Here is a 16,691-nt window from a genome sequence, read left to right as displayed (position 1 = left end):
GGCGAGCTGAGCTGGGCGAGAATGAGACACTTCACACGTCTCGTTTTTTTCTTGTTGTTGACGTGTAGTTTGCAAACACGCGGAATCGGTCACTGCTGCCAAAACTGTTCCTGCTTTTTCTCTTTCTTATTTCTATTCGTCATTATCGTGACGTCTCGTTTTCCCAGTTCGAACCAGCTATTGACTAGTGCTATAGGACACTACCAGTGAGTGTTCCAACTAAGAAGACAGACAAAAGCTGGGCAAAGTCATCATGTCGGCCGCCGGTACGTCAACGAGTCACTGACAAAACGTCACCCCACCGCTGCAGCAACGCCACTTTTCGCCACCACTGCTAATGCCACAACAATACGTACCTCTCAAGTCCCATCACACTAACCTATCAACAAGTGCCTTTGACTTGTGCATTTTGATGCACCCGGGGGCAGGAAAAATAGAACGATGGGTGGCTAGAGCAAACCTTGCACACAAAGTAGAACGCCGTCAGCGTTGCGCGACGCTGTGGCACAGCCACACACACCGCTGATAAAGACTATGTCGAGATTAAGGAACCGCCAAATTATAGTATGTATACGAGATTGGTCTGAGCGGACAGATTCGTAAATGTGATGCCAAGCAAGCAGCGTGTCGTCATTTAGTGATCACACCGACCGCAATTTTCATCGGTGTTAGATATATAGATGTATTATCTCCTTTTATGATCTAATATAACTTTTCGTTTCTTCGCATAGTATTAACCAAATGCGAGCAGACAGCTAATGAGCGTCTACCGTTTTCGTATAACCCATGAACTGAGACAAACAGATAAACACACGGCTAAGATGTCGCAAGTCTGAAAAAACTGTTGAGCAAGATGGCATTTGTTTACGCGCGCGTTTTTTTTTTTGTTTTATTCATTTCATTATTGTAATACGCCAATTCGCTTATGCTCGGAAAACGTCCAGACGAGACGTTCTGGTCCCGTTCTGCACGAAACAATCATTGTGACCACACTCCTCTTGCTCAGGTATAATATATATTCTGTTTTAGAGCATTGTGCAGTCGTGTAAAGTATCGAAAAAGAGGGAAGGGACTCATTGCGTGTAAGAGTTAATCGTATATCCCCGTGACAAGCCATAAAGAAACTGATGGACAAGGGGCTTGTGGGGTTACTTTTATTACGACCGGTTCAGTGAAATGTTGCCGTAGTAAACAGTGGTGAAACGATGGCGAAAATGAAAGAAGAGAAACATTTTTGATATGCCTGTGTGTACCCTTGGTACCGTGGAAGCTTTAAGTGAGAGGTTACGCTTTATAATAAGGAGTACGTCGACGAAAATTATACTGTGATTCCGCGCGACAGACTTTCTAAAAAGTCCATTTGTGCATCTAATTAATAGATAATTACACCGATTCAGTGCTGGACCTTGAATATACAGAAGAATTAGGTGCACTATGTTTGTATAAATTATGTTACTAGAATGTAACAGCAAGATGAGTGACGGGCGTATCAAGGAACAATCTATCGCTCTAGGCAAAGTAAGGAACGTCACGAATGAACGCCTTAACTTCAAAAGAGCAATAGCTTCCGCGGACACATGTAACCATTATGGCAACATGCGATTATAACGAAGGCATGTTATCGCCACATCGGTTCAACATGTGCTTTACCCTTATACACACAAGACGGAAATGTACTCCTTCGCCCGTGCACTCATCAAATCGCTTAAAAAGCGCAGGCCTCCACATACATATCGAGACCTCCTGCCACATTCGGTTTGTTATCACGTCGAGGAGAGCTCATCAGAATGAGTGATCGTTGACGTTTGGAACTGTCTGGTCAAGCGAGTCCCCGTTCGCGCTAATACACAATGTATATGTATGTTTCTCTCTGTTTGTACGCACTTCTACGATGCGTGTATGCGTTATTTCGAGAACAAGCTGCACGACCCAGAGCAGAGGTGGGTGCTCTGTCGTACGAGTACCGGAGCAGTAGACCGGCAGGAGCCAGAGTCACCGTGGCTACTGCAAGATTCATTCATTTTAAAAGCCCACATACGATTCTCTCAACTATGCAAAAACAAAGTGACTGATCAAGCTAAGCGGCTAACTCTGACAGCTCACGGTAGCTACGAAAAAAAGGACCCCATCGATTACGGCGTCATCTATCTTGATCAATCAGTGGCCGTGTCGACCAACAGCATGATCGGTTTCTGATTGTCGCTAAACGCCAAAGATGGGTTTCGGGTGCAGGGCCTCAATACAAAAGCCAAAGGCGATTTTCTCGTAGCGAGTCCAGCGAAGCTCTAGAAGAAAGACATGTCGGGAAGTACGTTCTCGTAGCACTTGTTCAGAGGCGAGGCCTTTGACTTCATTAAGTCTTATATCATTTCGATTCTTGAAGGGGTCGATCCGACTGCAAGATGCGTCGAAACAGACGGGTCGGAACTTGGTTATATATCATGGTGTGCCTTACAGCATATTGTGGGTCCCTTTTTGTTGGTGCCAGGCAGTGTCAATAGATTTGAGGAAGGGTATGGTCCAGACATTTTGTCTAATTATGTCTTACTAATCTGGTTTATTCACAGACACGATTCATTATAATAGCAAAGGCTGCTGCCTTACTGGTATGAAAATTATGCAGAATCGCGCTTTTTCTACCAGTGTTTTAGACCTTTTGCTGTCAGCATTCGACCGCGGACATTTTCTCCACAGCAAATGATTACAATTGCAATTGCCCGCGGATAAGTTTCGGCCAGAATTGAGGGATTAGTTAACTAGGGTTATTTGGCTAGCGGAAGTGGCGATGCTCGTTCCATACGATCCTTCTTGGTCCTTCTACCGGACTGGATGTCGAGGCACTTTACCTGTATCCGGTGCTTTACCTCATACCTGTCCCCATAACGGATATCTGAAGTCGGGCAAACGCGACACGTCTGCTTATCGTGTATCACCGTGTGATATGAATGCCTATAAATGCGTGTGAATTTGTTTGTCAGCGACTGTGCTCCTACCGAATCGTCGGTCTCGTTACGTCGTTTCGTTCAAACCTGCGCGTTTATCGTCCCAATAAACTATCATCTTTATTTGAGATTGTTCAGCTTGTTTTATTTGGTGATATGTTCGTTTGGTTGTGTGCGCGCCTCACGAGAGTCGGACACGACGCGATAAACAAGCATCCCTTATAGCAGAACGCGAGACATATCAAGATACGTACGCATCGGCACACTTGCAGATACTCACCGATAGAAAAGGCGAACGAAGCAAATCGTCTTGCACTTTGTTGTCCTTGTTCTGCTGAAGCTGCCCTTCAATTGTATAACTGTCTACGGGAGTGCAAATAGTAACGTCGGTACTCCCGTTCGTATTTCCTGTTTCGCTCTCCGTGCTCCCGTCTACTGTCCGCCATACTTGGCTACGTCTGTTAAATACTGTCGGATCTGACTCGAGCGCCACCCGATTCCATAGTTTATTGTATTTGATTTTATTTTATTGCCGCCGCCCGATTAGCTCTCCGATCCAGCCTGTTCTCTCTGTAGTCGCTTTGTGTAACTGCTTCTGTCGTGGATTACGCTCTGGTCGCGTCGCCATACTGCGACCGCCGCCACTGCTGCTGTTGACTCGATTGAAATAGCTGTAAATTAGGCGAAAAACGCAGCGCTCCGAGCGATCACAGATTCATCCGTTGTCGGATCAAACTATCACCGGTACCGTTGACGTCATCGATGTTGTTCAGTGGTATCGTGCGGTTTTATGTCGTGTTGCGGTGGCACTTGTTGACACACGCCGATCTCAACAGCTTCCTTAGCTCGACGCCGTTCGATGCTACCTAACTGACGGGATGTTCCGATAAGATCGATTGAGAGTCTGACTGATTCGGGCACACAGTTGGAGACCAACGTGCATCGAAGCACGTGTGACACCAGCGATATCGGAAAACATTTATATATTACTATTAACAGATACTCTGCAACGGTAACTGTGTTGTGTTTTAGGGAGCTAACAAACGTGGAAGGGCTAACTAGATAGATAGGAATACTGCGACAGTATGTTATACGACTAAAGCTCATAGCGAATAGAATACTATCATATGTGACAACAGAATACCATATATATATATTTTGATCAATTTGAGCTAGGTTGAATCAAGATCATCAACTTATTTAACGTTTTTTTTTATTTACAATTCATTACATCCTAATTAACGGTAATAAGGCGTTAAATTAGGTAGGTAGGCAGCTAGGTAGGTAGGTGCGTGCATATAAACATAAGCGCAAAACATCGTTACAAAACGACATAAAAAATAATATCGTAAAATAGCTCATTAATGGGTGATTACAGAGTAATTAGTAATATTGCGGGTTGATCTAATAGTGCATCAAAGACACTTTAGTCACCTTCGATTCTATCAATTGACGTTGAAGGCCGTAAAACGAGAAGCATCAGCAATATCGTTAAATGATTATCAATATCAATGCTCCGAAGATCATTAAAGATATTCGGCCTAACGTTCGCAGGCTGCTTTTCTTGCTGTTTTCGCTGAATCAACAGATCTGATTAACGCGGATCAGACTCAAGCATTTACGTATTGCACAAATGATAGCTTATTTAATCATCACCCACGTTCTCGCACTGCTTGGCCTATATGTCTAAATAAAATTTTACAGCCGTCTTCGACGGCTTAGGTGCTCAGTGGATCTGCTCTGAGTGATTCTAGCAACATGAACACCTACAATAATTTGTTATAGATAAAGCTAGAGCAAGGCTAATGCGGTCTTATAGGTCCATTCAGTAAGGTTTTCTCTTGGTCCTACAATTGTAACATTCAGATTTTAGCACCATTTCCATTTCTTAGTTTCGCGAAAGATTTCTCAATAAACAGCACACGATACATAGGTAAATCTAGTAAGCTATATCATTCTAAGGCAGCTACCGGCATTGAGATACGTACTGTAAGGCGAAGAGACAAGAATCAGCCAGTCTCGTCATCAGATATTGAAGAGCTTTGATATAAAAGAAGATATAAAATACTTCAAGATATCAAAGAGCAGCATGCTTTTGTAAATTGTCCAGATCTCGTAGTATGTGACATTGCCGGCAAGTGATACCCACATTAAAAACCAGCTGGGACCCACAAAATGTCTAACATCGATCCGGCTTTTGTCCTAGAAGCATTAAACGCAAATGATCTATAATAACGATTATCTGTAACTAATTTTATCTCTCCAAACAGTCCGTGTATCATTAACTTCTATTGCCAGCAATTAATAAAAACCTCTAATAAAAGCATTATAGGTCTTAATGTTAGCGTTAAATGATGGCTTCCAACTTTTTTGTTATCTGCTCCTTGATTGCCTATTAGATTCAGTCAACTATAGCTACGAGTGATATAAATCCAAAGTAGGCGATAGTAAAACTGCGTCTGCAGAAGAAGAGAGATGGCAAACGCTACTGTTGTTGTTATTATTATAGGGTTTTTCTATGTTTTAGCTGTTTTTTACGTGTTGATTGGTTGCTGAGATTGGCCCAAAAATAAGGTTCGAATGTATTAAACGTTACCACTTATCGTTCCTCTTCTAATGATAGATCGAAGCCCTGCCGGTGTCAGAGCCGGTGGCAGAAAAATCAGTACGTAACTTACCTAAGCTAATGAGGTAACTTGAATGATAACTAGTTGGAAAAATCGCTGTAGCTTCTTCTCATTTGTTCCCACTTCTACCGACCTATACTTCCCGTCACCGATCGCAAGCATGAGCCGCAAGCTTGCGTACATGTCAAGCCTCGTCCATGATCATGTCTGAACTCTAAAGGAGATAGAGCGTTCAATTTTATTGTTTGCATGAACAATATTGATATAGCCATTGGTCGTATAATTAGGATCGTAAATTACCTCCGTAATAACACTAGTCTAAAATGCACATGACAGAGTCCGGTGTATACCGTCATTTGTATGTCACCGACATGCTGATCGGTAATAATGTTGCGTTTCCGCCATAGCAGTCATCGAGCTATGTACTAGGCCAATGTGTGCTGATCTTTTTTCCGCAACGCTCACCATGTCCTCCAAAACAGGGCTCAACGTAGACGAATGATTAAAGTTAAAAGTTATTTTTGCACCAGCTATTCGTGTGTAAATTGTTGATGTCCACATTATTTTACATGACGTAGTGATCGAAACGAATCGCGCGTTTGCTTTATTTATTCGTAAATAAACATGCTCCGTCGACAAAGGCAGGACTACACGATAAATCGTACAATAATTACCAGTTAACTGGGGCTGGTAATAACGTTGGCGTTTAGGACATATCGCTTTATCCTGCCAGTAACCAAGTTAAGTCCTGTAGCAACCGCTAAGGAGTCCACCCCATTCAAACCGGCGATCGATGTCAGAGTCGAACTTCTCAATGGACATAGTCATGGCTGAACTTCTAAGACTCATTGAGTTCTGCTGCTGTGTCATCGCTTTCAGAACTATGCCTTACGACAATCATATTTACGGCTAGCGAAGTTACTGTATGTGGCAGAAGTGAACTGATCTTTGCAGGGATTTGCGTTGGCCTTCGATCGACCTCTCGGCCACGATTACTAGACGTACGCAGATTCAAAGAGTCTTCAGTCAGTAAGCCAATTTCGCCCTGGGACAGACCCAAGCACTCATACAAATATACAGCGGATGGTTAAGCGGTTGGACTGCTTAGAGGACGGTCAGTGTGTTGAACATTATGACATTGTTCTAAAACAAATAAAGCCATTATGCGAACAGCCAGTAGTGTTCGATAGTGTACATACATTCGATATGTTATTGGGTTAAAATGTTTTACAACAAGTAGCGACAAATTCCGTGCGATTATCGTAAATGCCCTTAATTAGCTCGAAAGTACGCTATCACAAAATTTACTCTAATTCAATGCCGTACGATTCGTCGACACAACGATCAAGAACATCTGCTCCGCCGCACCGATAAAACGTGCCTAAGATAACAGCTTGTTAGTCGTTTACTGCGGACGCAGCATCATTACGCGAACGTTGTCAATAGATAGAGTCACACGTGGCGACGGTCAAAGAAAGGCTCCCAGCCCAAAAGTCGTAATTTGCTTTAAATTCGATAGATAACACTGTTTGTTGATAGCTAACATGCCGATTACAAAGATTGATCGCTTCTCCCCTGGTCTAAATAGGAGCAAGTTCTGCTCCTATAGCCCACAACAGGTATGGGAGGCGTTAGAGACGACGGGCCATTTGTAGGCCTACTCGTAGGTTATCCGCCGATATGAACTCGAAGGTTCATTCATTTCAAGTTCAACTTGTAGTATTTTATTAAATAAAACAACTAAAGACAAAACACAATTCGCTATGTAATTTCTCCGTAGTACAAGGTGAACTCATCTATTTGCCATGTACGTTCCAACGATTCCAAGAAACCAGAAAGACCAAAAAGGAATCGACTGGTATGTTTCTCCATTAACGAATCTATCCAGCAACATATCGAACTTTGATTTTTTTCTTTTATCACCATCCTAGCGCTACCACTGCCGCCGCCTGTTTCATACTCGTGCTAGTACAAAGGCAAGTACAAACCCGACAGGCTTGTAAAAAACAAACTTTGTTTCGTGCTAGGGGTCAGCTGCTTCACGGCAGTACCGGACGCAAAACTCGAAACATAGAGGCATTTTTCTAAACAATGTGACCATGATCCAATTTCTTCACGGCATAAATAGCAGTTATAAGGATTAGGTTTAAGTATGTTTAGAGAATATCGATCATCTTGCAGGCGCCTCATTGCTGCGTCTACCGTGTCCACTCGTTACTAACACTTCAGACATGACCGAATAATAGCGATATATAGTAGTAGCCCTATTAAAGTAATATAAACAAAACGCATTAATATTGTTATCAACAATGATTGATCACGAGATAACGGCACAGATAGACAAATCGAGATTGATAACACTCGTTTATGATCGCCGCTTCAACGTCCCAGCATAACATACCATAGATCAAACTTTGATACGAACCTCCGTGCTTAATAATTTTCGTACCATTCGTTGCCAAGGCCCATCCAAAAGATCCATAACGTTCTTGATTCAATAGCTTATTTATTATAAATCTAATTTGTTTATTGTTTTGACGCATGGTACGTCCCGCAATCTGCCTTTGTAGAACCAATTACCAAGCCGTTATTGGTGAAGATCGGATTAAGAACCAGCGGGGTATTAACATGGGCATGTTCGCTGTCGCATGTTCATTTCTGCGGGTTTTCTACGTAACTGATCTACACGATGTTAGCATTGTGTACTGGTATAGAACGGGTAACTATATTATAATTACTAAGCACTTAGCGTATGTTGCCAGGCGAGAAGAAGATCAGTTTGCCTAGGGGAAGCTGTTTGTTGATTCGATCTGATCCAACGGATTGATCAATCTTTCTGACTGTTCATGATCAGCGCAGCTGTGCCTGGTGTGAATCGTTAGAGGCAGAACACATACACACATGTGTATCAGCAGATATTTCCAGGTGGAAGTGGTGCAATGTCGTTGTACGATTCATAACGTGGCATAATTTAGTTAGATATTGTCGGATCGGGTAGGAATTGATTGCGGAAACGACTTTTGCATGATTATATTCTATAGAAAAACCGATAATTATAATCGATTGGCTGCAATGAGTTGTCATGTTATTCCTGTCACCACGTCAGAGAAACAAGATCATAAAGAGCAAAGCTACTTAGATCACAACTTCTTCACCAAACTAAGCTGTTTGCCATGAGAAGCAATAGCTTGGTAACATGGACATAAAACTGCAGGACCTCAATGATCTTCTTCACATGTATTCTAAGAACATACAACACAGCGCTTATGCGTACGGCGAATTAATCTACCGCGTCTAGTGGCAGCTACCAGCTGAGCGGTGCAGAAGACCTAATATCTCCAAAGGGTAAATCAGTCTATTTATCTATATTGAGATTGACAGTTATTTTTTCCAACTGCTAAATTTATTCATACGTTTTTATTCAACTTTATCAGCAGCACAAGCGTAAATATACGCAAACAAATATATTTGTACGGCTAAATCCAAAATTTTGTTAACGTTAGGTCTATCGTAAATCACTATCAGTGTTTCTAAGCTGTCGCTGGTTCATTAAGACGTACTCATCCTGTAATCACAATCTATCGAATCTTTATTTGTGAAGCCTGATTGTCCAAAACGGTACGGAGTAACTAACTGTTTAATTCCTCTAGCTCTATCTTTTCACCTATACACTACAAAATGACTAAAAATCTACGACGTAACACTTTTTCTACGCATCGTTGTATTGCGTATGGATCCCTACGAGTTATGTGGGGTTGACGTCGCCGTATGTACCGATGCGGCAGGTTCACGAGTCAGCCGAAGCCGCGTTGGTGATTCGTACCGGTAGCCCCACCTGGCTCTGATTGAGAACCTTTGTGCCTTATATGATGGCGATCCGATAATAAACAAGTGTCAACTCTTACGACTTTCATAGCAAATCATTTCCAATGACGGCCCATTGGTAGAACTATTACAGATTTGCTGCGGCTTTTGTTGTGTAGCCAGCGCCCTGAATCTCATGCACCCTGATTTGAAGCTAAGCTTAAAGCTGTTCAATCAGAATGAAAAGCAGAATCCAGTTTAGCTGGTCTAAGGCACATGGATTCTCGCAAAGCATGGCATAGGTATAGTTAATTTATGCGCTTCAACAAGACGTTCGACTAGAAAACAAAAAAAAAAAAAATAAAGATATCGAAGATTGAAAGCCGCTAACAGCTTACAGAACAAAGGAGAAATAGCAGTGAGTGGAGCTTGAAATCAATTGTTACTAATAATTTGTTCTCAACTCTTGACCAGAACGTGTTACCTATCAAGTCTGCCCTTATTTGTCTCCGAAGATCTGTAATGTTTATGCGATGCTGTTTTTTTGTTAGCGAACCCTTTTAGGGGGGATCTTTTCAAGCATCGCTACGGTTCATCCTACAAATTCAAAGATAACGCGACCCTGCCAATGGTCGTCACTACCTAACTAAGAATGTATCTGTGATTCACGAAGAGCTGAGGGGTACTGTGTCATGCTGCACTCTCGTGTATTTACGGCCAAATAAATGGATCGTGCAGTATATCTTCCATCCCACAAGAGCCCATAGAATGATTAATTCATACGCTAAGAGTCGCCGGTTGAAGCCAAACATTGACAGATATTATGAAACATAATAGTCTTGTGACAGTTAGACGGCCCTTCTTTTTCAGCCTACTGTTGCTCGATTCTATTTTCTAATTCTTTAAGTAAATGACGACTCCGAGTCCCGCATACAGACATAGGCCAGCTAACGATATATATGCACGAAGGCGTCCCACCGCTCCGCGTGAGCTAGCAAAGTAAATCTACACAGATATTTATATTAGAGGTAATATCGTCGTTGATGGTATATCATTTTTAACGAGAGCTCGTTCTGAGTAACTGAGTAGATTGTATAAACATTAAACATGATATCATTTGTTGTTGCAATAATGCTTCAGATCTCATGTAGTGGCAGCAAGCATCTGTTTGTCATTGTTTGCTGCAGGTAGAAGGGTCAAAAAAGGCGCGATCCTTATGCATGCCCAGTCATCTTCTTTCCACAAACCCCCAACTGATCCGCATTTGCTTCACCAGGAAACACCAAAGGGATTACGTTGAAATCAAATACAGATTTGCACGAAGAAGCTTATAAGACGATCAGTCGTCTGTCTCTCATGCTTCGACAAGGCAGTATTCCCACTTATCTCTGTAATAAACTCTACCCGCAGAAGAACAGCAAAAGATCGATGATACACCATACGTAAGCGCTATTACGTTTTATCATCATCGTATAGCTTTCGACTCATTACTATACCTGTGGGTGGCACTTGATCCTCATTGTTGTCCACGATTGAAAACAACGATTTGCTAATTATTGCGTAATTGGTGTGAAGCTTAAAGGGAATCGTACGTTTTACGCGACGCATGATATTTTAAAATTTCCCGCTGCACTGCCTCGTTTCTGATCCCTCTAGCCGACATACACATCTATATTGTTAGCATCAGATATTGGCAGTTTTGTGTAGCATCAGCGTCGTGTGCAGCTGTTCTGCTCGCAAATGCTCACATCAACACATTCTCAATGGGTGATACGAAAGGATAGCAAGTCTTGTTCATGTAAGATAACCAACCGGCTTACTGTTTCTTCTCTACTTTTGTTGTATCGGTGCGGGCTCAGTCGCTCTTGAGGCTTCTAACAATTTCGAGGCGTCCATGCTTAATGCTGCTAAAGCAGTTCGACTTGCGTGAGAGCTTCACAGACGTTACACAGAGGGACGCTCTATTCTCTGCAGCTTTACGTCCCCGATATAGCCGGTGTTTCCCGACGGTTCGACGGCCCGCCCCATGAAGAGGCGGCATTTGTCATCAATGGGTGACGCGCCATGAGACCGTGTGCGCACCCGGCACAAGTTTTATTTACACAGTCGCAAACTCTTTGGCATGATACCTCACGCAAACCTCCGGATCCAGAGGGTGCTTGCGGCAGTCGAGAGTAACGGCTGCCGTCGGACGAAATTGCTTTATATTTTCGTCATTGTACGGTCCTGCTGCTGGTTCGTAAACGCGGATCGTAACAGAGTTAGCAACATCGGTTCACGCAAAAGTCGACAGCGAGTTCGGTGAAAAGAAACATCATCTGTGTAATGATGAGGTGCTTTTCTTCAATCGATCCCTTGAGTAACGGATTTTCTCGCTAGTACATTAAGCTTTACTATGCAGAATAGTAAACTTACTGGTGATTTATGCACAAGCTTAAGTGAACGAATTTAAGTAAAGAACAATTAGTTGCAAATATAAATTTATTAGCTTGACCAAATTTAGTTCAATTTAAATATTTATCAATAGGATTGAGACAATTTCCTTATTCTCAACTCAAGAATAATGGCAGCAAAATCGAAATGGGCTTGCATGATGTGCAGAGCATCTTGCACCTTTTTGTATGACTAGAAGGGAATTCAATTGTTCCGCGTAATTTAGGGTCTGTTCTCTTGTGACGGGTCTCACGAAGTTTGTTGTATTGCTCTGTCAGGTTGGCTTTTCTAATTGAGAACCGGTCACTGACGTTAGTTAAGGAACAGCTTTTAGCATCACTTTTCCAGCTGAGGAGTAAAAGTAGATGTAGATATTCACAGTTTCGACAAAGCTAACCAACCGTAACGATACCTAGCGACCCTACATTTGCTCACCAGCACCAACGTCACGATAAATCAGGTCATCGATAATGAATCGATGGTTCCTTCTTCTAACAATAGGCCTTCAGGCTTTTACCAAAGTATTTCATCTAAGCTTCACCAGGTTTGTGTGCTTACCATTCTCAGTAACTCATTGTCGTGCCGTGAAAAGCGCCTTGGTAATTTCTTTCCTGTATCTCCCACGTACGAAGGAGAATACTGAAAAACGTGTGCTAAGTTTAGCAGTCAAACAGACAACAGCCAACTGGTAGCGGAACCTCGGTAAGCTGCGGCAAGGGACGGGCATCAGGTGAAAGCCGTTTGCTTGCCTCGAGTACGTAGAATACAGGCGGCGCTTGATGAGGTGCGCCGAGCGCGCCAGCGGCTTCACACAGACGACGTAGGCTCGGCAATGGCGCCGCCGAAGAAGTCCTCCGAATCAATTGCCCATGATGTCCAAATCCTGTCCGACGGCATGGCGCCACCGTCAACGACGACGTCACTAAGGTGAGTTTGGCCGCCACTTTATCCAAACAACAGAACGCATCGCAGAATTAGTAGCAGCAGTAATGGAAGAAGTGGTGGACGTACTCATCGTCAAGCAACGGGAGACTATTCCTTTGGACGTAAAACGTCGAAGCTCAAATAGTCACAAATTGGACACCGAGGACTCTGCTGACAGCCACAATGCAGCGCCGTGTTAGTTTCATGCGTAGTTAACGTATGATTAAAAAGATCTGGTTAGCGATTAAACAATGTTTTGGCTTAGCCCACATCACATGGAGAATCTGCAACATGTCTAACAGAAATAAACAGGTACATTTTGCATAAAAGGGCTCTTGCGGTAGAAGATAATTGTTGAAAAGGCATATAACTATAAGAATTGCCAGGTCTATGCCATTACTATTAAATCAATATATTTTAAGTCCTAATACATTTCGTCGGAATTGATGTGGTCCTGCACTTGCAAATTTGTTTTGCAGTGGCGAGCTTTTTTTGAAGTTCCTCGTGGAGTAGGTCGTGTGCAGGACATATCTACCCATTACGGTAGTATCTGCCTGTTATTTTAATACGTCCAAAGGATGGCCTCAAGGACTAAATTTGAATTCTGTTCCAGTTAAACTGTTACTTGCCCCATTTCTTAAACCGTTCAAGTTATTTACTCGAAACGGGGTTCGAACCATAGATAACTGAATGCCTTTAAGTGACTTAGCTCAGTTGATGCAAAGCACTAACGGCGGCCATTATTGTGACATCGCATCCATGTAATGATGTCTAGATGCTGGGATTTTTTCTGTAGTTTACTGTTGACCAGCCATCAACATGGTCGAAGCTCACTTCATTGACTTTACTCCTACCTCTATGGACGTCGCTGAAGATAATTTACTTCGTCGCTGGACATGGCGATTGTATTTCTCTGCCGTGGGTGCGACCAAGAAGCCAAACTGAGTTACTCACCAAAGCTCATCAAACGGCGCAGAAGCGACGGTCAACGATGGAAGACGCCACGCTGCGGTGATCGACGAACACGCCGTCTATAAGTCACAGGAAATGAGCCCATTCGACCACACGAAGCGATTTTATACGCTGCGAGATGTACACGCGCGTTGGTTTAAGAAGTATTCGATAACATTTAATGTAATCATAGAGTTGCATAATGTATCGTCGAGAAAACAACGAGGTATATATATTATTCGTTAGGCCTAGCATATGGAAAGGAGACAACTGCACCATTCGAACATATTTCCTAACAATCAAAAGGTTATTCTAATTGAAGCTTGAAGTCGGAGTTACGAACGAGCTGGCAGTTGTATGAAGAACACAAGCTACTTCACAACCGGCATTATAGTAATAGCTAAGATCTTCAAACAGAATAACCGCCCGCATCGTCTTCACATCACAACAAAATCCCGGCCCTTTTCATTTATATAGTACGCTATTATGTCTCACTCACCGGAATATCTTCAAAATATAGAATGTGCCTTCAAATATTTTTTTTTTTTGCGTTTCCGCTGGCTTCGTTGTTGCTTCTTACTGGATTGAGACATCGCGATCAGTTCGGCTTACCCACCAACACCCCCGTTCACCGACGAATTCTTGATTTTGCTCATATTCTATGTCTCATCGTTTTTTCGTTCTACAAGAGAGTGCAAAACAACGCCAGTCTAAGTCTGGCGTCAATACGATAAGACAAGCCTCACGTTATTCTCGACGATGTCCACCCATATATTGGGGTGGTATACCACAACATGTCATCAATCTTCGCCTTCGTCTCGTTGCTTCTTCCAGTGTTGCCGTTAGTGTTTTTGTCGTCGTTGCTCGAATGTGTGAGATAGTGCCAGATTGTAAACCTTTTACGGGCGCTCCTCGTAAAAAAATCCGTCCTATTCCATCGAGGTCTCCATACGTTGATTTGGACCCTCTTGTTCGATGACCGCCGATTCTTCTTCGTTCGTGCCACATTTACAACTTTTCTTCGGACTGTTATACGGCCCTCTTGGACTATGAGACGGCTGGCGAAGGCCCAAAGCCATCCCCCGACAGAGCCACCATCAACAACGACAGCAATAACGAAGCAGAGGCAAGAAAACGAAAAAAAGAAAATAAAAATAAAGAAAGATGCGAGTCTCATAATGCGCCTCCTTCGTCATTCAGGGTGCTAACGCGGAAGGAATGAGATGGCACAATTTTATACCTTGTATCGTTTTATTATATTAGTATGACTACTATTAGAACGGCGGCCGTAACAGCGCTGTTGTTCTTGTTGCTTTTGTCAGTAATAAAATATTTCACTAAAAATTGACAAGGGCCTGCCATCAGGCATCAGGCCGTAGTCGTTGTTTAGACAGCGGTAGCAGTACCGATAACTCAACAATAAGACGGGGTTTTCTGCACGACAGAACGGCCGTTCTGTTACATCTGCCCAGTTATTCCGGATGTATGCGCTGGTGCCTTTCTGCTTTGTAAACGAGCCTGACGGTTACTGGTCATTTTATGCTGATCAAATATGATTCATGCGAGATTCGAATGAAATTCCGCGTTAGCTCCGCTTGAAACAAAGCAGACAAATCATAGAAATAACACTAATACTACTTGCAATAGTTGGATTATGTGGTAATCGTATACTGTTGGAACAGTCGAGGAGCGAGTAGTTTATAGTAATGTATGCATACGGTATGAATTGGCAGGCGGATCTGCTTACGCTCAAGGTTATGCGGTTGGGTACTTACTGAGTTATCTCGGACTGACTGGACAAACCCTCTCATTAGTCGGATATTAGGTTTTGGCTGAACCTATAAGCACGACCAGAATCATCGCTTCGCTTACTTGAATATTTAAGATTCGAATTGACAGGTGACTTCCTTTAGCAGCGAAGGCTATGTGTTGGTACAGCGTTAACTGTTCCATGGCGATGTGTCCATTCTTGTATGCTAGAATAGAACATGCTTGTATCATTTCACGTTATTCTTTTTGCCTCTAACGACAACGAGAAAAATATGACGGTATTCGGTCAGTATAATCAATTGCGGATTGTGATGGGCTTGCAGTTTGTCTTCGTACACGACAACGCGGTGCTGAAGAGCAAAAAGCTGTTATTTTCTTCTGTGGTTTGACGGTGGTAAACGTCGAACGACATGTGTAGACTAAAGGGGGCATAGTTTGATATCAATCTCAGTTAATTAATCGCTGACGTGTTACCCAGGCAAACGCTAACTACAGAAAGATTATCAGAACGATAGTCACCTATAAAAAAAAACGGCCCCGAATTAGTCCTTCGTTTTTTTTTTTTATTTCTTCAGCTATTTTCTATATTATAAAAGCAAAGTCATCGAGGAAAATGATCCGATGCCGACGCTTTGTAAACTTCCATTCCATGGCCACGAGTTAATTGTGCTCCTAAATGAAACGCGTATAAATTTTTCGCGTTACTGCTTGTTTGGTTGTCTTGCCGTTCATAGGTATTTTAGAGAAGACTCCAAAGACCATCCCGGCTAACATTTCTAGTGGAGCAGGTCCTCGATGCTGTAGCGAAGAAGGCATCCTGAACTTGTCCACACAGAAGAGAATAGCCGAAGAATATATACTGAAAGAACCCGTCTTGTTACACACACAAACACATCTTCATATATATGTATAATAAATAAGCTTCAAAAGTAATTGGGTATACATTATCAGCTGCCATTTTCTACGAATAGTTGTTTTGTTTGTTGAATCACTAATTACGACGCCGAGTTGAGAACTTGTTTCAACTAGTACCAGTCCGCTAAAACTTTGCGGGTTATATTCCATGACCATCTCGAGCGTCATAACTGAAACTTGCTCTACGCATTTGCTCTGTTTGTGAGTGTAATGTTTCAGTACACAAAAACACTCGTTCTGTTTTTGCGCATTTGATAAACATCTAATGTCTCGCGAGTGTCAGCATCATACATGACTTCATTATATGGATCAGCTGTGTCGTGTC

The 16,691-nt window shown here is 42.6% G+C and overlaps 1 protein-coding gene and 1 long non-coding RNA gene across 7 annotated transcripts in view; both read right to left on the bottom strand.

Moving 5' to 3' along the window:
* Positions 1-16,691, bottom strand: part of LOC111252473 (uncharacterized) — an 84,550-nt gene that overhangs the window by 52,960 nt on the left and 14,899 nt on the right. The window lies entirely within an intron of this gene.
* Positions 11,806-15,699, bottom strand: LOC111252475 (uncharacterized). Of its 3 annotated transcripts, none has more exons than XR_002674233.2 (3): positions 14,181-15,699; positions 13,685-13,813; positions 11,806-12,901 (listed from the first exon to the last, which is right to left on the bottom strand). It is a non-coding gene; the product is annotated as an uncharacterized LOC111252475 (long non-coding RNA). The 3 variants fall into 3 exon arrangements; XR_015329754.1 differs by having other exon boundaries at positions 11,806-12,898; XR_015329753.1 differs by having other exon boundaries at positions 13,685-13,761.

Source organism: Varroa destructor, unplaced genomic scaffold (genome assembly GCF_002443255.2).
Source record: "Varroa destructor unplaced genomic scaffold, Vdes_3.0 BEIS01000006.1, whole genome shotgun sequence".
Taxonomy (NCBI): Eukaryota; Metazoa; Arthropoda; class Arachnida; order Mesostigmata; family Varroidae; genus Varroa; species Varroa destructor.
This window is presented reverse-complemented; position numbering and strand designations above follow the sequence as displayed.